This window comes from Cynocephalus volans, chromosome 2 (genome assembly GCF_027409185.1).
Source record: "Cynocephalus volans isolate mCynVol1 chromosome 2, mCynVol1.pri, whole genome shotgun sequence".
Taxonomy (NCBI): Eukaryota; Metazoa; Chordata; class Mammalia; order Dermoptera; family Cynocephalidae; genus Cynocephalus; species Cynocephalus volans.
In genome coordinates this window covers 226,644,651-226,666,812 of record NC_084461.1, presented here as the reverse complement: position 1 = coordinate 226,666,812, position 22,162 = coordinate 226,644,651, and the positions used below count along the sequence as shown (strand labels likewise).

The window sequence follows — 22,162 nt, the reverse complement described above, 5'->3', positions numbered from 1 at the left end:
GCCTAATTTGGGAACTCTCATTTTTAATACACTTCTTAAAGTGTGGTGTTGTTTATTTGGAATGTTTCACCATAATTTTAAATTACCTTTAATAAGATTTCATTGTGTTTGTAAGCATTTACTGCTTCTGGGGTATACGTAAAAGTAGGCATAACTTGAAAGTAGAGTACTCAGTTCTGCAGAAATTAAGGATTCCACTTTTTATATTAAATCTCAGCTTTGGCTCTGAGATTCCTTTGACCACGTTAGCCAATGATTTTTTTTCCTATCTAAGTCCACAAGAAAAATAAACATAAAGGGTATAGCACAAAATCCCTGCAAATTTCCAAAAGCCAGAGTGTGCACTTCCTGCCGTAACTGCTGTTAAACTAAAATAACAAACAGGGAGAGGCTCTCTGAAAGAATAAGGAATTTAACTGGGAATAGAAGACTGCCACGGGAATACATAGGCCATGGTAAACTATGTTCATATTCTAGGATGCAAAAGAAGTCAAAGGTTTGTAAAGGCAAAAGAGAAAAGTACACATAATTTGTTTTGCATCAAAGAGAGCATCAGTTACAGAGACTTCTCGTAGGAGTTGATGTCAGTTCACTAGTGAAGACAGCATCAGGCAAGTGTTCTTGAGTATCCGGCTAGCTGTCCTTGTGACTCATGTAGCAAGTCGCAGTTTGAAAGTCCTTGGCAAAAGATTTTGTTACAGGCATATGTGCATTAGAGAGTCTTTGTAATAGTTCTTATCATAGGCCCGTGTGCCTCTCGGATTCCCAGCTTTATTTATTTATATTTTGTTGAAGTTTGACACATGTGATTCCATTTTGATTCTGACAACTTTCTCGTTGCCATGGACTGCCAGTTTCTGTCGGGCCCAGCCAGAGATAGGAGGCCTCTAATTGGATCTCACCCAGTTAATTTTATCAGATCCAGTTTGATCCTGGACCGTGTCCAGTTTTGTCATCATTTCCAAACCCAGTACTGATAAAAAAATGTGCTCAAAGAGATTCAGATAGCTCAAACCACAAATCTGTGGAAGTTCAGAATCCGGGAAAGAATTTACCCTTAAGAGAGAACTTATAACCTCCAGCTGCTGCGGGAGAGCCATGGACCCAGTGTCCCCGTGGGAACCATATTTGGTCACTCAATCCTCCTAGAGGCCTCTAGAATATCTACTTCAAATCCCACTTCTGACACCATCTGTTAAAAGAAAAACTTTAGACAAATTAAATTTAATTGAGGAGACAGTGATTCATGAAATGGGCAACCCCCAGAACCAGAAAATGTTCACAATTACTCCAGGGCTGCCACCTGGTTGGATAACATTTATAAACAGAAATAGCAAAAAGTGATGGACAGAAAACACAAGTGAGGTAAGGAAACGGCTGGATTGGTTACAACTGGGCCTTTGCTGTATTTGAATGTGATTTAAGCAACTGGCTGGCTGTTCCTGGCCTAGACTCTTCCACTTATTACAAGAGTAGGTTACAGTCTGTTTGCACATTAAGTTGGATTATACTTCAATATGTTCAAAGAAACCTTTAGGCCAAACTTAATTTAACAGCTACAAGTTACAGAACCTTCTGAGCCTCCCAAGCATTCAAAATCTTCTATCTGAAATTATAAAATAAATTGGTGTTAACTGTAGTCATCCCATAGTGCTAACTTATCCTTCATATCCAGCTGTAATCTTGTACCTCTTAACCCACCTCCCTGCCTCCACCCCCTGCCCTTCCCAGACTCTATTACCTGGTATTCTACACTCTGCTGCTATGAGCTCAACTTTCTTTGCTTCCACGTGTGAATGAGCACATGCCCTGTTTATCTTTCTGGGCCTGGCTTATTTCGCTTGACATAATGTCTTCCAGGCTCATCCATGTTGCCACAAATGACAAGATTTCATACTTTTTAGGGCTGAATAGTATTCCATATGTATTCCATATATCCCACATTATCTTTATCCAATCACCAGTTGATTGCATGTCTTGGTTATTGTGAATAGTGCAGTAATACTTGGGGGTACAGGTACCCTTCAATATACTGATTTATTTTCCTTTGGGTGTATACCCAGTAGTGAGATTGGTGGATCATACTGTAGTTCTATTTATAGCTGTTTGAGAAACCTCCACATTATTTTCCACAATGGCTGTACTGTTTTATGTTGCCATCCACGACGTACAAGAGTTCCCCTTTGTTCGCATCCTTGCCTGCATTTGCTTTTGTCTTTTTGATAATTGCCATTCTGACTGCGGTAAGGTTATATCTCATTGTGGTTTTGATTTGCATTTCCCTGATGATTAGTGATGCTGAGCATTTTTTCATGTACTTGATGGCCATGTGTATGTCATCTTTTGAGAAATGTCTATTCAGATCATTTGCCCGTTTTTTAATTGGATTATTTTTGTTATTGTAGTTCAGCTGTTTGAGTTCCTTGTATAGTTCGGATATTAACCCTGTCAGATGAATAGTTTGCAAATATTTTCTCCCATTCTGTAGGTTCACTCTGTTGATTATTTCCTTTGCTGTGTAGAAGCCTAGTAGTTTGATATAATCCCATTTGTCTGTTTTGGCCTGTGTTGTCTGTGTTTTTGAGGTCTTGCTCATAAAATCTTTACCCAGACGAATGTTTGGAGGTATTTCCCCTATTTTTTTTTCTATTAGTCTCATAGTTTGCGGTCTTACATTAGAGTTGTCCTGACCCACGGGATATTCAACGCAGACCCTGGAGGGGGGAGTGGGAATTGGATGGGACAAGAGACGCGAGAAATGGAGACAAGACAGTATTCTGATCAAGTCTCCAGAAGGTCACAGCTTATATAGACAGCAGGAGGGAATCAGCAGATAAGGAAGTATGCAGATGTTTTCTGGGAAAAATCACAGGGCAAATCGTTCCAGGAAATGGAACATTTGTCAGCTATCTAAAGCAAAGCAGCGGTGATCTAAGCCTAGGGCTGTGCAAGCAGTAAGACAGAGAAAAGGGCGGAAAGGTCACAGCATTTATATCTTTAGTGTCAGAGGGCTACTGGCAGGGCTTCATGACCCTGGGAGGGCTATGACCAGGCTCTTTGGCCCCGGACAAGAGTCTTTAATCTATTTTGAGTTGATTTTGTATACGGTGAGAGATAGGACTCTAGTTGGATTCTTCTGCATATTGATATGCAGTTTTCCAGCAATAATTATTGAAAAGACTGTCCTTTCCCCAATGTATGTTCTTGGCGTGTTTGTCAAAAGTCACTTGGCTGTAAATATGTGGGTTTTATATCTGGATTCTCTTTTTTGTTCCATTGGTCTCTGTGTCTGTTTTTGTGCCGGTCCTATGCTGTTTTGATTATAGTAGCCTGTGTGATATTTTGAAGTCTGGTGGTGTGATGCCTCCAGCTTTGTTCTTTTTGTTCAGGATCGTTCTGGCTATTCAGGTCTTTAGTGGTTTCATATGAATTTTAGGATGGTTTTTTCTATTTCTGTGGAGGATGTCATTGGTATTTTGATTAAGATTGCATTGAACCGTAGGTCGGTTTGAGTAAGGGTGGTCATTTTAACAATATTGATTCTTCCAATCCATCAATGTGGGATTTCTCTCCATTTTTTTGTGTGTTCTTCAGTTTTTTTCATCAGTGTTTTATAGTTTTCTTCGTAAAGATTTTTCACCTCTTTGGTTAAATTTTTTGCTTGTTTTGTTTTGTTTTGGTAGCCATTGTGTATGGGATGCTTTTCTTATTTCTTCTGCAGCGACTTTGGTGGTGGTGTATAGAAACACTGCTGATTTTTATCTTTTGATTTTTTATACTGAAACTTTACTGAATTTGTTTATCATCTCTAAGAGGTTTTTTCTGGTGGACAGGTTGGGTTTTTCTATACAAAATCACGTCATCTGCAAACGGACAATTTGACTTCCTCCTTTCCAACTTGGATGCCCCCTTTTTTTTTCCTTGGCTAATTGTTTTTTGTTTTCTGTCTCACCATCCACTTCTTGAAAGGCAAGTGCCTTGAGAGCAAGGAATCTGCCTGCCTTGCTGCTGTTAAACACAAGAGCACTGCACAGAGCCTGGGGCACAGCAGGTGCTCAGCCGGTGTCTTTGAATAGAAGAAGGCAGAGAGGAGAAGCTGGTCATGGCCAAAGTGTTAGCTCTGCTTGCCGAGGGCAGGCAGAGGCTGAGAGGGATGGATGGATGGACATGTCCATTAACATTTTTCTTATGTTATTTTCTTTCAGATGCAAAACCAACTTTGGTGGAAGAAACTAAAGTAATTTGTCCTGGACCAGCGATAGACAAACCTGGACAGTAAGTGACCCTGGTTGGGGCCCTAGTGGACAGGAGACCAGATGGTCAGTGTTTGTCACCATTTGTGTACAGAATGGGGGATGCCCCTGTGCTGCAACAAGTATCTGTCTGCAGGTTGGCTAAGGGCTCCATCTGTCCCTGCTGGGGGCCTCCAGGTGTTCAGGGATCTGTGGTGGTCTGGGCTCTGATAGGGAGGGCAGTGTCAGGAGAGGAATGGTGCCTTTGCTCCAGGTCACCTTTTGGAGCTCAGCCAACATGCCCTGTAGATACAGAAGAGTCTGGAGGGTGACACCAAGCAGCGCCCCCACTGGTCACTTAGCCCATGGCCCCGATGGCATCAGACCCCAAGCAGGGCTCTTGCTGCCTGATCCGTATCCCCCTTGGCCACCACTGCTGAGGCCGACCTCACAGTGCACTGGGGAACTAGGTGTGTTCACCATGCTGTCCACACTCCGGAGCCCCAGTGCCTGATTTTCAGAGGCTGAGGTTTGAACCAAGGGCCAGGGCTCGGTCTCTCCAGGCTGCTTCTCACCCTCTGCGCTTTCTGTGCATTAGGCCGATGTTTGTTCAAGTCACCCTGAACAATGGCCTCAATTTCCATGGCAGCAACCTCACCATCACCAAGGTCAACTGCGTGAGTACCATGGAGGGGCTGTAGCCAACCACGGGGGCTGTCCAGAGCCCTGCACCAGGAGGACATATACCCCGGGAGGGAACAGAAAGGACAACTGGCTCCCAGCTAGGCCCAGAAGGCCTGTACAGTCACCTCAGGCAGATACAACTGGATTCCAGCTGGGGCAAGTGGGTGAGGCTGGGGGCTGCCTCCCAGGGGCCAGAGTGCAGAACTCTAGGGCACCTGGCCCCTCCACATGGTGTCCCAGACACAGGCGATCGAGGATTCACGCTGCTGTGTCAGGGATGGATGGTGCTAAAACTGTGCCCCAGCTGCAACTCTGGCCCTAAATGCACTCACGAGCCCCAGTGCCCTGAGCCTGCTGGGCAAACACCTGCTGTCACTTTGCACACATCTCTCAGCCTTTTTTCTGGCCCAGGAAGCATGGTAGGGGAATGCACCTGGCAGGAGGGAGCCTGAGCCTACTTGTGACAGCTCTTGTGTCCAGTGTCAGCTGTGGGGACCCAGCAGTGCTGACAGTCCTCCGTCTGGCTCTGCCTTCACATCCACGCACGGATCAGCAGACAGAACTCACATGTGTGCCCATCAGGAATCCCACAACCAGTGACAGCCCGCCCAGGGACAGGCACATTTAGAAAAGAACTCGGGAGAAGCCCTGAGTCTGCAGCCCAGCCAGTCGCCCTCACGAGCAGCCCAGCTGTCACCTCTCCTTTCAGCCGACCTGTTCCCTGTCCCTCTGCAGCCTTCTCTCTAGGCAGTGTCTGGATTTAGGGAAGGGCTGGGCAGCCTGCTCCCCTCGGATGCAGCACACGGGCCCTTCATCATGAATAACAAGCATGAGAAGAGGTCCCATTCCCTAAGCCCGCAGGGACCTGGCCCGGTGCTGGGACTTTCTCTGAACTCTTAAACCTCACAAGTTCCCAAAAGGGAGGGAGTCTTGTTTCCTTTGTACAGATGTGGAAACTGAGGCTCCGAGGGATGAGCAGGTGTGGCCCAGGCTGCAGAGCCAGGCAGTGGGGGGGACGGGCTACTGGGAGATGGAGCGGGTCTCAGCCCTGCCCCTGGTCCTCACCTCAGTGGGCCCCAGCAGCCTGGCCCCCACCATCTGTGTGCCTGCAGCAGCTGTGTCCTCACAAAAGCCCTGCACTGTCATCTGAGGTGTGCAGAGAGGGCGGGTTCGTCAGACCTCTGGGCCTTCAGTCCTCCTTTGTCAGGGCTTTGGGGCAGAGCCTTTGACCAAGGCCAGAGGTGGGGTCTGTAGCTCTCTGAGACCAGCCCCAGCTTCTAGTCCCACTGTGGTCCCTAGAGGTGTGGCAACCTGGGGACAAGGGGGAGTGGGATGGTGGGATGCCAAGTGGTGGGCACCTGGGAAGAGGCCACCCAGGCCCTCCCAGGCTTCTGCCATTGGCACTGTCAGTCCTGCCTGGATGCAAAGTGACCTGTTTCTCCTAAAGGTGACAAGTACCACCCCACGCCCCACTACTACACCAAAGCCAACTGAACCTGTCAGAACACCTAAACCCACTAGACCACCGGAACCACCTAGACCACCAAAACCTGTAAGACCACCAAAACCGGTTGAGCCACCAGCACCTAAACTTGTCAAAACAACAAAACCTGTCAAAACAACAGAACCTGTTAAAACAACGGAACCTGTTAAAACAACGGAACCTGTCATCCCTCCAAAACTCATTACCTCAGAGTAAGTGCACAGCCCACTTCTGGTCCTCGTCACCATTGGGCTGTCCCTGCTGCTGCTCCCGCTACTGCTGTGTCCACTCCTCTGGCTCTGCTGCAGGAGGGTGAGTACCCCTGCCCGCCCAGCCTTGGGCCCAGGGACATGCCCACCCTCCGAAGGACTTGGACAGGTGACGTCCCATGATTCTGCCTATGGGCAGTTTCCCATTCACTCCAAAGTCATCATATGAGCCAGTGAGGGACACACACTGTCCTCACCTTCCCCCACCCTAGGGACAGCCTGGGCTCCATGGGGCCTCCTGCCCCAGGACAGCCATGCACAGCTGGCCTGGCAGGCTCTGGACACTGGGCTGAGGCCTGCTCTGCCCCCAGAGACAAGGGACCCCAGGGCCCCTGAGACAGGGCCACCCACAGCAGCAGGAATTCTGGTGGCCTCAGGCAGATGAGGGGCCAGGAGGTGCCTCTGTGGTGAGGGAGGAAGATGGGGTCCCACATGAAGTGCTGATGGCCCCAGCAGAGGATGATGCTGGCCAGGGAGGAGGAGTGGCCTGTGGGACGCTGTGCCTTTAGAAGCCAGCAGGGACCTCTGCACAGTCTGGAAACTGCGCCACCTGTCAGCTGCCATGACTAAGCGTTGGCCCACACAGGCCAGCTGGGGGTGGGCGGTGCGCAGTGAAGCCACTGCCATCGACCATGGGGAATCTCCGTACTGTGTTGGGCTTTGTGGCATGAGGGTGAAATGACGGCCACTATGGGTCATGGCAGCACCACACGGGCAGAGATGGGCACCCGGGAGGGGAGGCAGAGGCACTGAGAGCTGGGGAGGCAGGACACGTCCCAGAGCACAGGCTGAAGGAGGAGGACGGGGCTCGCAGGGCCGCAGGCACGACCTCTGCACTCGGCACAGTCAGGACAGAAAGCCGGGGCCTCACCCCTGAGCCTGGGAGGCGGGGGAAACCTGGGGACAGAGGGGCCACCAGAGGAAGGGAGCTGGGGAGTGTGCTCTGGTCTCCATGGGAGTGTGGGCTGATGGAGACAGTTGCAGGTGTTGGGGTTCTCCAGGGACCAGACCCCTTAGCCTGGCTGGTCTCCAGTACCCTATGAGGGAGGGACAGGGCTTCCCGTTGGGAAAGATTGGCACCCAAGGATCCAGGAGGTGGAAGCTGCTGGCCACAGCACCACAGGCACAGGGCACCCCATTGACACGCCAAAGGCACACGGTCTGTCCTGCTGCTCCAGACCCGGGTCCCCTGTGTCTGCAGGGCCCAGCCACAAGCCACCCCACCCCACCCAGCCCTTGTTTAAATGTCTTTTTAATGTTCTAGACCCCGAAGGAGCCACCGCCTGTGCTGCAGCCGGAACAGGTAAGTCTGGGTTTAGATCCTGACACTGTCCCTTCTCTGAGGAATTCAATCACCTTCACACAGAGGCATCATGGAGCCTGCCCCACCATCCGCCACACACCTGCACAAAGACAAGGGTGACAGAGGGGCAGGGAGGCGCCTCAGGAAGGGCAGGGGACGCATCATGATGTCACCCAGACAGCACCTTCCCACACTCCCAGCTGAACCCAAGTTGGGCCCTTTGTCCCCAAATTAGCCACTGGGGGTGGCCTGTTCCAGCAACTGCGAGGATCCCTGCTGAAGTAAATGGGGCATTTGTCCTTCCCGGAGGACTCTCTGTAGGCTGGTCCCGCCCGAGGACTCAGGTGAGATTTTGGAAAAGGAGCCTCCTGTGAGGGGACCTGGTCCCCACTCCAGACTCTGGCCGTGTGCTGGCTCCGTGGGATTTGTCATAATGCCTGAGTCATGGCAGGGCTGAGGCCTCAGCTGGGCTTAGCCTTTAGGGACTGCAGGGCTGAGGAGGTGGAGGGAGTGACCTGAGAGGGATGCCCGGCCCAGGTAAGCCCAGGACCAAGGTCCGGGGCGGCTGTGGCTCACCTGGGTCAGGCTTGACCCAGTGGCCCTAAGAAGCGGAGCTGAGGCAGGGAGGGGTGGACTGGGTGTGGTAGGAAACTGTGGAGGTAGACAGTCACCTGCAAACGCTGGGACCATTGCCCAGCCCACAGCCCAGGCTTGTGCTACCACAGGTGGGCCCCAAGCAGCCAGGGGACAGGAACAGAGTTGTTGACACTTTGGGAAGAGCCATCCTGGCAGATCAGGAGGAGCTGGACAGTTTTCCACGTGGAGCACACGCCCATATGGCACAGCAGCTCCTCGTCTGTCCTTTCAGTCACCCCACAGACATTAGCTGATGGCCAGCTCAGTGCCACATGCTGGGGCTACAGGCACCAGGTCCCTGCTCCTAGGAGCTGCCAGACAAGGAAGCAGACGGTTGTTTTTCTCTTCCTAGAAGCCTACGCCATCGCCGCCACCGCCACCAGCACCTATAAACGCATGTCCCAGAGTGATGGTTTATTGCTGTGCGTGCAGAGGGGGACCCGGTGGGACGAGAGGGATGGAGGTGAGAAGGGCCTTGTGGGGACGGTGGTGACCCCCAGGCAGGGGCTGCGGGAAGAAGACATGGCTGTGTGGACACTGGACTTTGATCTCGTGGGGCTGGAGGAGAACTGGAGGGCCACAAGTATGGGGCCCCTGTCCCCAACCCCATCAGGCCTGGTCCCGGCTCTGTCCTTGTTGGGATCCAGGCTTTTTTCTGGGACCTCCGCCTTTTCTGCAGCCTTAGAGGACAGCAGGGGAAGCCAGCCCCGCCTATCCCCTGACAGCGAGTGCCACAGAGAAGCCAGTACCCACCGTCCAGTGGGAGGTGGCACCCGGACCTGTTCCGTGCCTTCCTCTTGCCTCCGCCCGCATCTCGGGCACCTGCCCCCTGAGCAGGGCCGCGTCATCTTCCCTGCCTTCTCCTGGTTGCCCCTAAATGCAGCCTCCTTCCTGTCTCCAGCTGCTGCCCGGGCCCCCATGCCCACCACCTCTTCCTTTCAGTGCCTCTGCTTGGCCACCACACAGCCCCCCAACCTTCGATCTTTTCCTCTACGACCAGCCCCTGGCTTCTCCTCCTTCGCCAAAAGTCCTGCTCGGTTCCAGATTCCAAACCTCTCTGGGGCCAAAAGGGACCCCTCCCCAGTCACTAAAGGCTGGCAGGCCCCTCCCTGGGTGGCGGCTGGAGTTCTGTGCTCCTGGGCAAGGCTGTCGGGAGCTGCGAGCTGCACCTTCTGGGGGTCACATCCCTGCCATCGAGCTTCCTTGAGGCCATGTCTGCTTTCAGGGCAGTTTGGATTGCTCGTGCAACTTCCTTCACCCCAGTTGCTCCCAGGTGCCACTGATGTGGTGTCAGCCCGGGGCCCAGGTGAGTGGGTCACAGGGACACCCCTGATGGGCACAATGGCCACTGCTTTTGCCCTCGGCAGTTGCCCCTGGGATTGGGGCTCGGGGAGCCATGTCCAGGCATCTGCCAAGGGGGGGTGCCCAAGACAGGGAGTGGCTGCTCCTGAGCCTCCCAGACAGTTTCCAGACATGGTGCCTGCCAGTCCATGGCTGCCCAGCTGATGCCAGAAGTGATGCTCGGGGGTGCCTGACTTGCAGGCTGGCTCTGTTGCTCCACTGCCCCCTCCTTCCTGAGCCCTTGGGGGAAGGAGGATCACTTTAGAAAACAAGTCTCAAGTTGGAGCTGCTCAAAACAGAAGTGTGCAAATGCAATTTTCACTCCTTATTCTAGACCAGGACTATAACAACACACATTTCTGAGCGTCTACTCAGCATCAAGTGAAGCAGCCCCTGGTGAGCCTGAATGAGCCAGAATGGACGAGGTAACCCCCAGACCAACATGGGATGGCCAAGCACAAAAGAAGGGCCCTTCTCACCCAGGCACAGTGCAGAGCAGCTCCCGGCCACCAGGGGCACTGCAGACCTACACTGGTCATTGCAGGACCCCAGTATAGAGGGGGCATCTCCAACAGGGGGAAAGTTCTTCTGAGATCCCCTTCCAGTCAGCCAGAGGGAAGGACAGGGCTAGGCTGGGTTATGTCCATGTCCACGTGCCACTGATGTGATCCCAGACACGCCAGGCTGTCTGCTGGGGAGGCTGCGATTCAGTCCAGCTACAAGCCCAAGGAGGACCTGGGGGTGATTTGTGGACAGCTCCAGTCTCTACCAGGGCCCCAGTCACTGAGGACAAGGACCTTGAAGTTGTAGATCTCCTGGTGGTTTTCCTGGATTCCCAAGGTAAGCTACCTGGGTGGCAACACCCTGGCAGGACGGTAGGGGAAGGCATGCACACCTGATCTGCGTGCCTGTAGTAGCCGAGCCTCTGACAGTGACTGAAAGCCTCAGTCACTCTGGCCCAAGAAACAGACTGGAGAGGAAGATCTGCAGGTAGGAGGCTTACTTTATCAGGCAGTGCTCTCAGGATCATGGCCTGTGAGGGAGACAGTGCAGGCAGGACCCAGGCCCAAGCAGCGATGTAGATTTACAACATGCTGTAGTGGACTCTCAAATCCAGCGGAAGTGAAATGAAGGGTCTGGGAATGATGGCTCTCCATTTGCCGGAAAGTGTTTAAGGTGCTTTTTCCGAGACCCTGAAACTTCAGCTGTCAACCCAAAAGCTCCTCTGGGAGGGGTGGAGGTGAGTTGGGGCAGGAGTCACCTGGTGACAAGGTGAACACTCAGATCCACCCCCGACACCCACCACCAGGGGCCTGAGCCACAGCGAGATGAATGACAGCTGAGGGCTGGGCTGGGCCTTCGCAGCCGGGACTCCTGGCATTATCCCAGGGCTTGTATACTTCCACAGTCAAGAGGGGACTACAGTCTCTCCCCGATGGCATGCTTACTGATGAAGCTGCTTTAGTGCAATGCTCTAATCGTTTTTTATCAAAGTGGGCAGAGCCAGAACTCACAGCGCTCAGGTGGCGCCTTCATCCATATCAAGCCCCTGCTCTGTGCTACACCCTCTGTCCTGGGAGGTGGGAGATGTCACACCAGAACCCTGGGGAGTTTTATCAATCTCGTTTTATCCTCTTTGGTATGTGCTTCTGAGGCACCACAAGTGAAGCATTTCATCCCCAGGAACAATTCATGAGCTTGGCCAGCTTTCGTTCCATTGAACAGATCAGGAAACCATGGCTCTGAGAATGTACAAGAACTTGCCCAAGATCACACTGCTTTTAAGTGGAGAAACCAGAAGCTGATACAGAGAAACTATCTGCAGAGCTGTCCTGGGGACTGTCCCCTATGCCGAAGTCAGGTCCTACAGGCTGGGGCAGGGGAGCAGGGGGCAGGGTGGCCAGTGCCTGCCTGCCTCCTGCTCACTGCCTGGAGCATGTTAATGGAGCTGGAAGGAACCCTTCAACTTGGCTGGCCACTGAACTTGGCTCTGGGGCTGAGGCAAGCCTTCCTCACCACTGATGGCTGGGTGGCCTTTCCTCCTGGCCATCAAGGGCTCCTCCTGGGCTGCAGCGTTCAGCCCATTCCTCCTATCCCTCAGTGCTAGTCTACAAGCCTGGGCTCATGCTTGGACTCCTCGAAACCAGGAGTCTCCCTCAGACCCCCTCCAGGGGCAGCCAGGCCTCTGCAGGCACTCATGTACAAACACACACCACACCACACACCTGTGTTGTGCCTACACAAAGCTGTGGCCTTAATGAAGTTCCTCCACCCCCTTGTCTGTGCACCAGGATCCCCTGAGTACACCCAGAATGTATAGTGGGTCAGGGTGACAGAAGAGAACTTCATTTCTCAAGCTCTGCCAGGGCTTCTGCCTGCACTGTGCTAGGCCATTTGCATACCTGGTAAGGTAATTTCTGAAATACTCATTTACTTTTGCTTACTCTCTCTTTCTCGCTCTGTTTTCTACTTCACATTCCAAGTAGGTAGCCAGGCACTTGGTATTGCCTGGATTTTTGCAGTGTATATCACTCAGGATTCTCTAGAGAAACAGAACAAATAGGATTTATGTGGGTATGTATAAGAAAAGATTTACTATAGGAATTCGCTCACATGGTTGTGGAGGCCAGAAAGCCCCACAAGCTGCCATCGGCAAGCTGGAGAACCAGAACACTGGTAGTGTAACTCAGTCTATGTCTGAAGGCCTGGGAATCAGTGTGAGGAGGTGGCAGTGATGTAAGTCCAAATGCTATGATCTGAATGTTCGTGTTTCCCCAAAATTCACGTTTAAATTCTAACCCCAAGATGATGGTATTAGAAAGTGGGTGGTTAGGTTATGGGTACAGAGCCTCATGAGTGGAATTAGGGCTCTTATAAAATAGCCCTGAGAGAGCTTCCTTGTCCTTTCCACCATGGGAAACACAGCCAGAAGGCACTGACAATGAACCAGAGAGCTGACTCTCACCAGCAACTAATCTGCCTTGACCTTGGATTTCCCAGCCTCCAGAACTGTAAGGGATGTTAAAAGACAAAATTACCACAAACCTAGTTTTGTACATCGCAATTGGCTTTAATTGCCATTCTCGAATTGAGCAGCAGTCAAGACCAAAAATGGCTCAGAATGCTCCACACCACCACACGTGCAGGTCATTTTTTTTTTTCTCTGTTAGAAATGCACTTCAGGTAGGACATATTTATGCCAGAGAACAGGAAGTGACATACGGAAACAACCTGATTGGCTGTAGTCAGTCAGCATTTGCCTTATATGGTCATGTTTTGTCAGCTTTCAGTCTCTGATTGGCTAGCAGTTTAGCTGCTATGATTGGCTGAGACTCAGCTACTTGTTACAGGAGTATACTTCCAGGTTCGGTTACACTATGTTACCATATCAAGTTAGGTCGCATTTCATTGTGTCTAAAGAAACCTTTAGCCCAAACTTAAAATGTGTATGGAGGCAACATTAGGCCGAATTTAATTTAACAAATAAGTGGTTTGAAGGCTGCCCAGCTTATGATTGTTTGTTACAGCAGCACAAAAGAACTTAGACACAATGGGAAATAAGCAGCCTGAAGTCAACCTCTTCTATCTTGTGTCAAGACTGAAGCTCCTGAGAGGAGATGCCCAGTGTCCCTGAATGAAGGGGTGGGGGAGGGAGGGAGGGCAGAGGCTGGGGTCGAAGAGGCCACCTGCACAACACTGGCCCAGAGAGCCCAAGGACCCAGCCTCGGGACTCAAGAGCCCATGCAAGCTGCACACTGGTGACTCAGGCACAGCCATGATGACAGCTGACCAAGGGCTCTAGACACAGGACTTTGACCTAACCCTAGAGAAGGAGGAGCCTCCGTAAACCTGAATAACAAGCCCAGAGAGAAGCTCTCTAAAGAACAATGCTCTTAATTAGGAATAACGTGGAGGGTTAGAAATCTTGGTTCTCATTTGAATTTAGAATAGGGTTTTTGGTAAATGCATGTATGGGACAAAAGCCCTCAGCCAGGGGGTGACAGCCCATCGAATCAACTCTAATCACTACTGAGCTATGGGATTGTATACCTTAATGACTTTAGAGCTAACATACCTATCCTGTTAAGAGATTTTAAGAATTGCTGAAGGGAAAGATGTGAAAAAAATTGCTAGGGGCAAGCTGTCTGTTGGTGGAAACTTTAGAAATAAGTATACTTAGATTTTATCGTAAGAATGCAACTTTTGCTTCAGGAGGGTTATACTTTAGGTAATAAGCACAATTTGACCAACTTAGCTTTTCACAAATTGAACTTTGGAATGTCACATTGTTAATTTTACTGATGTTACCAGTTTCCATTGTTTAAGCTATACTTAGCCATAGATAAACTTTTGTAACACTGCCCATGTCTTTGTGTCCTTTTGTAATGATTTAATCAACTGATTTTTCTTGTGAAACTTCCTTGTCTTTACAATAAAAAACAGAAGCTAACTTTGAATCAGGGCTGCACCCAGTTTTCTCCTCTTAACAGAGGAGTTGCTGAGGTGCAGTCCCTTCGGGCCTCTCATCGCATTCATGATGCTTTGAGTAATCGCTTTTTGTCTCCATTACACAGTGAGAAGTGTAACAGAATAAGCAGGAGGATTTGCAAATCCAGGATATGTGGGCTGTGGGGGCCATAGGCATATCTAAAGAGGTTGGATCAAGGGAAGCTTTTAAAGGTGAAAGGGAAAAGTATACATAAGTTGTTTTGAAACAAAGAGACCATTGTTACAGAGGCTATGGTGAAGACTGTGTCAGGCAAGTGTTCCTGTGCATCCGGCTAGTCGTCCTTGTAACCCATGTAGCAAGCTGCAGTTTGAAAACTCTTGGCCAAAGTTCCTGTTACAGGCATGTCTGCATAACGGAGTCTTTGTGATAGTTCTTATCATAGTCCTGTGTGCATGAGGGCCCTCCTTTCTTAACCTCCTGGCTGTGTTTATTTATTTTTGCTACAATGTGACATGAGTGACTCCATTTTGATTCTGACAATGTTCACACCCTTCCAGAGCATATGGAAAATATTCCTAAAGATGAAGAATTCTATTTCTAAGTCAAGAACCTTTTAGATGAACCACGAAACTTGCAAAATATTCACAGACCACTTCAGAATATGCCCCCAGCTTGGGGGTGTATGTTCACTTCCTTCATCTGGGGAATTTCTGTGAAAATTTTTTTTAAAACCTATTTTAAAGGCTGTCTACATTGGAGACCACAGCCTGACCCTGCCTCTATGCAGGGTGCAAGAGGAGACCAGAAGGACAAGGTTGTAATGACTGCAAGTCACTGGCCCTTGGTCACAAAGTCAGGCAGGCCTCAGTGGAGCCAGGTATTGGAAAGCCCATGGGAGCTACACTTGGCCACCTCTTTCAGGCTATTCTGCTCTCTGGGCCACGTGGTTTCTGGGCCCCGTCCCTCCCCTCTCTCTGCATCTGCTTTCTTCTCATTCCCCCACCCCCCATCTCCGCTGCCCCAGTGTCCCTGGTTGCTGGTCCTCTATTCAGACAACCCACAGAGATTGACTGGCTGCTCCCTAAGGCCACATTGCTGAGGGAAATATTCTGACTGGCCCAGTCTGGGTCAAGGTGTCCATGCCTGGTCTGACCACCAGGGTCATATCATACAAACACGGCTCCTGTCAGGCCCAGCATTGGATGTAGGGGACAATTTTCAGGGTGTAACCATGGGCTGAACGGGCATCTCCAAAGTTGTCCTCAACATGTTGAGGAGTCTGACCCATCTGCCTCCCCATGAGTGGCCCCTGTCACCCTGCATCCTTCACTCCTACTCCTTTCTCCCACCTACCTTCTCCTCCTCAAAGGCTAAGCCTTATGAGCAGGCAAGGACCTCTCAGTGTCATCTCTTACCTGCCCCAGCACCTGCCCTTTCTATCAGGATCCTGCACCTGCCTGCTGCCTCCGTCCCACAGACTGGGCTTGTGCCAGCTGGGAGAATAGGGCTGGGCTTGGGCAGTGAGGGGATGAGGGAGTTTCATCCATCCCTTAAGTGCAGAAACTGGGGGTCTGGGCTCAGGTAACTGCAAAGCTATTGTATTAATTTGCTAGAGCTGCCATAACAAAGTATCACAGACTGGGTGGCTTAAACAACAGAAATTTATTGTCTCATAGTCCTGGAGGCTGGAAGTCCAAGATGGGTTGGGCAGGGATGGTTTTCTCTGAATCTCAAGGAGACTTGCCTTGTAGATGGCCGCCCTCTTGCTATGTCCTCCCATGGTTTTCCCCCTGTGAGAGTCTGTGTCCTAATCTCTTCTTATGAAAACACCGGTTATACGGGATTAGGACCCACCCTAATGACCTCACTTAGTTTAATCACCTCTTTGAAGACCCTATCTCCAATTAAAGTCACATTTTGAGGTACTGGGGGTTAGGGCTTCAATATATGAATTTTGGGAGGATGCAATTCAGGGAATACCAGACTTTATCAGCAACGCTGTCAGGGTCCCTCTTCAAGAGCGGTGTTCTGGGGAACAATGGAGCTCTGTGGAAAGACTCCAACAAGTTTTGGAGACAAAAAGGCCACAGTTCCTGCTGGACTCCATCATTATGGCAAGATGGGTGGCCACAGGCAGGTTCCCTTCCTTCTGTAGAGACCACAGCTGTTGTGAGGATTGAGTAAGACGTGTACATGCCCTCCAGCCCAGCACACTCCTGCATAAGGAGCTCCAGGTATTTGATGCCCTGCTGGGTCAGGACCCAAGGGCTCAGGCCAGGCTGCAAGTCGTGAAGAAACCCTGGAGACTCAACACTTCCTTCGATGAACAAGGAGCCAAGGCAGATAGTGTTGGTGTCCTTGTCGTTCTGGGGGTGGTGGCCCCATGCCCATGATCCCTGTGAAAGTTCTGGGGCTCCAAAATGTCCAGCCAGAATCCCCAGCGGTCCAGCTCTGGAGCCTGAAGGTGACCTGGGAACCTCAAAGCCAAGGATGCAATTCCTTTTAAGTGGAAATCCTGAGCCTTGCTTCCCTGTTTCCCTGCTACTCGTGGGAAGGTGGGGACATCCCAGGAAGCAAACTCAGGCTGAGGGAGCAGAGGACCCTGGGAGGTGCTTGCTGGGCCCTCAGGGTCCATGAAGGGAGGGGCCAGGGCTTGGCTGTGTCAGGGATGGGCTGGGGCTACGCCTTCTGCAGCTTCACCCTGGGGTCAGGAGTGGCAGGCACAGGAGTCTGAGGGGCACCTCCTGCTTCTCACCCCCCAGGACCTTCCTGCCTCAGTGGCCTCAGGCATGAGGTGTCCAGGTGACTCCTTGAGAACTGGGACAAACATAACAGGGAGGCCAGTGTGATGGTGGATTGTTCCAGGAGATGACGCCCAGAGCTTACATTTGTTCACAAGGCCTATGTTAAAAATCTGTGTTAAAACATCAAATTTTGCAGAGCCATGGAACAAATGCAAGGAAGACTTCTGTGTCACCATTGAGCTGGTTTTGTACCCATTATGTGTCACTTTCTACCACGTAGCCAACTGTGAGAATTATTTTCCCTTCCTGAAGCCTGGAGATATTTCTTTGACACATGGAGAGGCTGCAGAGTGTCTGGGAGAGGGGTACCCTGCCCAGCCTTAGCCACGGGCCAGTGTTTCCAACCCACACACCTCCCACCAAATACACAGATTGCTATTGTGACCAGGCCCACTCTGGGGTGACCAGGTCTGAGCCAGTGGCCAGCTCCAGCCCTTCTGCAGGGCCCGGCACATACGAGCCTGTGGGCCTCGTGTACTGTCAGCCTCCAGATGCTCAAAGCCCCTGACCAATATTCAGGTTGATAACTCCGCTAGTTAATTTTCCTTTTTTAGCACAACTTCTGCCAAGCTCCACGCTTGCTCCATCACCCCGCACTGGCCTGTGATTTTGCCTCCTGCTGAACACACAAAACCAACCTCAGGATGACTGTGAGAAATGCCTTCTCTTTTCTGACATGCCCTCGTTCTCTGCCCCTTTCCTTTAAACACCATGACAGAGAGGGGTTTCGTTTCTGTTTTCGTCTTCCTTGCTAACTAAAGTCAAGGTCTCCACTTGTCGCCTGGCTCTGATTCCCCGCCCTCTTCTTTCACACCTGGTCTACTTTTCCTCTTGCTGCTCTGTGTTGAAGTCTCCTCCTCTAGGACTCCAGGAGCATCTGAGCTCGTTCAATCCCCTCCTCTTCCACAGGCCACCCTCCCCACCTGCCATGTTGCCCGCATGTGCTGTCTACCTTCCGTCCCCATTGCTCTTGTGGCAACCCACTGCCATCCAGCACCCTCCCCACACCCCTGGAGCTGCCCCCAGGTAACCCGCTGTGAGTAAATCTCATCAGGGGCGGGCGGCCCTGAGGACCTCCTGCAGCCTTCACCAGCCTGGCCAGGCTCCCCTGCCCTGTCCTTCCCTGCAGGGGGCTTCCACCCTTGCTCCCTGGGATGGCTTTGTTCCCTGTCTGGGAACCTCTTCTCTTTTCACTGTGAATTACACCCACACCCGTGGTCCAGCACCCATGCGATGATGCCTCCAACGTGCACCTCCACCCAGCCCTCCTCTCCAGCTGCTGCTCGACAGCTCCCTTAGATGTAGTCTTAAGTCCTATTGCCCAGAATTAGATCCTGAGACAAGGTTGTGTGTCCAGCGACACCCCCAGGAAGTGCCCCCGGGGGGTCTGGAAGGGAGAAGGGAGGAGGCCAGGTAGGCAGGGGACCTCACCCCATCAGGACCCGCGGGAGCCCCGCAGGAAGCCCTGGGGTCTGCCGGCCTGGAGGTGGGGAGGGAGGGCTCGCTGCAGTCACCGAGTGGGCAGTGGGACACAGAGAATCTGGGCCCTGCCCGGGCTCCAGTGTCTCAAGGGCCTTCCTCTGAGGAAGGTCACAGGGGCAGCCTGTGTTAAGGAGCAAAGGCAGAAAGTCAGAGGTGGTGGGGGTAGGACCTGGCCAGTGCTGACAGCGTCCACTGCACATGTGACGCCCAGCATGGCGGGAACTGGCCCGTCTGTGCCTGTCTGAGGGCAGCGTCCCTCCGTGCATGCCTTCGCTGAGCAGACACTGGATGTCATCACAACTCCTCTCTGTCCCTCACGCCATCCAGTCATCCACCCGCCCTTCCCACGTCCCTTTCCTGGGACGCCGCTGTCCATCCGCCCGCTGCCCTCAGTCCATGTGGCCCATCTCTCTCCTCATCCCTTCCTGGTCGCCTCCTCCAGTCTGGCTCTGCACAGCAGGGAGCTTCTAAAAATGTGGGCCCTACCACACCTTTCTCCTTCATGTCCCACCCACACCCCCTGCCTGTGCTCAGGCTAATCTGTGAGGCCCTACCCAGCCTGCAAGGCCGCCCCAGCATCCCCAGCCTCAGCCACTTCTGTCCTCCCCACTCCAGCAGCCGCACCCTCTCATGCTCCAAGCCTGCGCACGCGTCTACCTTTTCTGGAGGACATGTATTCAACAGGGAATTCACTGGGTGCCTACTAACTGCAAGGTACAGACTGGACACCATGCACGTGCTCACCCCTGCACACATGGGCTCTGTTCCCATGCACACACTCAGTCCCCATGCATGCATGCTTTATCCCTGTGCACACAAGCTTCCTTTCATGCACATGCCATCCCCGTGCACACACACTCCCTCCATGTGCACACACACTCCGTCCCTGAGTACACAGGCTTTGTCCCCATGCACACATGCTCCCTCCATGTGCACACATGCTTTGTCCCCCTGCATGTAATGCTCCATCCATGCAGGAACACCAACCATGCCACAGCCCCCCTTACCTCCCACTCACCTTTCTGCCATCCCCACCACCACCCCTTCCTGGCTAACTCCTGGGATTCTTCAAGGCCTAGTGTGAGGTCTCTTCCTCCAATCACCTTCCCCAGCACTCTGGGACCCAGACTAGGTTTGAAGCCCCCACCCTGTGCTCCAAACAGCACCGTGTGCTCTTCTGTCTGCAGTCACCTCAAGCTTGCAGGACTGTGCTGACAGTCAGTGCTTGCCCCAGGGCCACAGGCTGCAGCCAGCATCCTGCACTCCTCTTAGTGTCCAGGTACTGCCCATCACTCTTTGGGACATGAGTGACACATGTGACCGGGAACCCTGAGACCCCACAGGAACTCAGCACAGTGAGGTGCTCAGCACCCACAGGCACTGTGCCAGCTTCTGCTAGCCTCACTGTCTCCCGTGGTCCTCCCAGGGCCCATCCGAGTGGTAGGAGGGCAGATGAAAGTGATTTCTTTGATGAGAACCAGACACAGTGTGCTCAGACGCTGTCATAAGTCCCGTCGGACTCCAAGGCCTGTGTTCACTCAGCAGAGCTCAGGGAAGCAGTGTGGCTTTGGTATCCTCTTCCAGCCTGGTTTGCTGACACCATGCATCCATGGTCAGCTGGGTGTTCTGGAGGAAGAGGATCGCTCTGGATGGGATGGAGGCCCACAGTCAGGCCTGTCAGCTGCCCCAGCACCCACCCAGGAGGGAGGAAAGGCCATTTGGGAGGAGGAAGAAATAGGCTCAAGACAGAACATGGGCACACGTGGGCATGCGAGGGGTCCAGGGTGGACATGGGACATTGCAGGACACCAGAAGCCTCAGTGATATGGGACTTGATAGATGATGCTGGGATGAGACGGCCGAACAAAGTGGTCTCTGCAGGAGCAGGCAGGGGTCTCAGAGCTCTGGTCTCTGGGGTGGGAGGTTTTAAAATGTGCCCAGGTGACCCCAAAGGGTAGCCAGAGTTCAGAACCATTGATGGGGTTGGGGGGTGAGGGGAGAAGGGCTGGCCCAAGAAGGAGTCCTGGGGAACAGTTAGGATGACAGAAGAGAGACCAGAAGGAGAGCTGAGGGTCCCTGGGTGTCCCAGAAGTTGGGTGAAGAAGGAACTTCGATAAGAAGGTGGGCTCCTTCGCTGCAGGACCTGGTCAGGACAGGCCTAAGAGGGTGTGGGGGCTAGTGGGGGTAAGGCCACGAGGGACCAACCATCTCCTGTGGCATTGCCATGTCGCTGTGCACTGTGGACCTCAGAGGCCAGATTGTGTCTTGTGTTCTCTCTGCAACAAGCCGTGGAGGCTGTCTTGGTCTCAGAGGCTGGCATTTCTCTCCAGGCTCTGCCTGGGGCCCGCCACACTGTTGCTCCTTCCAAGGGGACCCATATAGGGTCACCCTGAAAACTAGACTTTACCAGACCCTCCTGGAGGGCCCACTCCCCAGGCTCACCATCCCCAGATGCCCAGCCTTTTGTGGCCAGTGTGGTCAGGCCTCTAAGTGCATGTGCGCTTGGGGAGCTGCTGAGCTCCTGAGAGTGCCTAGCCAGTGAGGGTGCCTCCATCCTGGTCCACAGGGCTCCCAGGGAGGGTGGGGAGTCCAGGAGCCCGAGGGTCTGGAGTGGGCCATTCATCAATCCACAGGAAAGATGCGGCTGCAGCCCTGCTCTTTTGAAGGCATCCCACAGTGCCGTTTGCATGATGGCTCCCCAGTTCTCTGCGCAGCTCTGAGCAGTGGCTGCTTGCCTCTCCCCTCTACTTGCTGGCCCAGCTCTGTCCTCATTTACCCCAGCCCACACTTCCAGAAGGAACAGCCTGGCGATGCTGTGTGTGTAGATCGAAGAGCACTGGACCCCAGCCCAGGAAACCCAAGCATTTTGCATCTCTGAACAATGCTGTCTGCTAGGTGCAATGTTTCACTGGATTTGAAAAAAATCATCCAGGGCCGGCCCGTGGCTCACTTGGTAGAGTGCGGTGCTGATAACACCAAGGCCACGGGTTCGGATCCTATATAGGGATGGCCGGTTTGCTCACTGGCTGAGCGTGGTGCTGATGACACCAAGTCAAGGGTTAAGATCCCCTTACCGGTCATATTTTTAAAAAAAGAAAAAAAAAAAAAGAAAAAAATCATCCACCATGGGGCTGTTATTCACTTAGGGCTCCAGGAGCCATGGGGATTCTGGAATCCATGTAGGAGCCTTTCTGGGACGGAGGGGATGGCCCCAAAGGCAGGGCGTTTACGCTGACGAGTGGGTAGGAGCTAGTTGGGTTAGGGAGTGGCTGCATAGGGAGGGCAGTGCTTCGGGAACATTCTAGACAGGAGCTCCAAAGTGAACAAACCCCAGAGCGGCAAAAATTAACCTCTTCCCAGGGAGATTCCTCCTTCCGTTGGCAGCCAGCTGTGTCCCGGGGGCCCCAGCGGAGAGCAGGAGCCTGCGAGTCCCAGAGACCTGGTAGATCACAGCTGCTTCTCACAAGAGGCACAACTT

At 52.4% G+C, this 22,162-nt stretch overlaps 1 long non-coding RNA gene across 1 annotated transcript; it reads left to right on the top strand.

Annotated features, from left to right (window-relative positions):
* The first annotated feature begins 4,830 nt into the window (after positions 1–4,830).
* Positions 4,831–9,044, top strand: LOC134366813 (uncharacterized). The gene is made up of 4 exons (XR_010022364.1): positions 4,831–4,909; positions 6,364–6,611; positions 7,933–7,971; positions 8,960–9,044. It is a non-coding gene; the product is annotated as an uncharacterized LOC134366813 (long non-coding RNA).
* Positions 9,045–22,162: the final 13,118 nt, after the last annotated feature.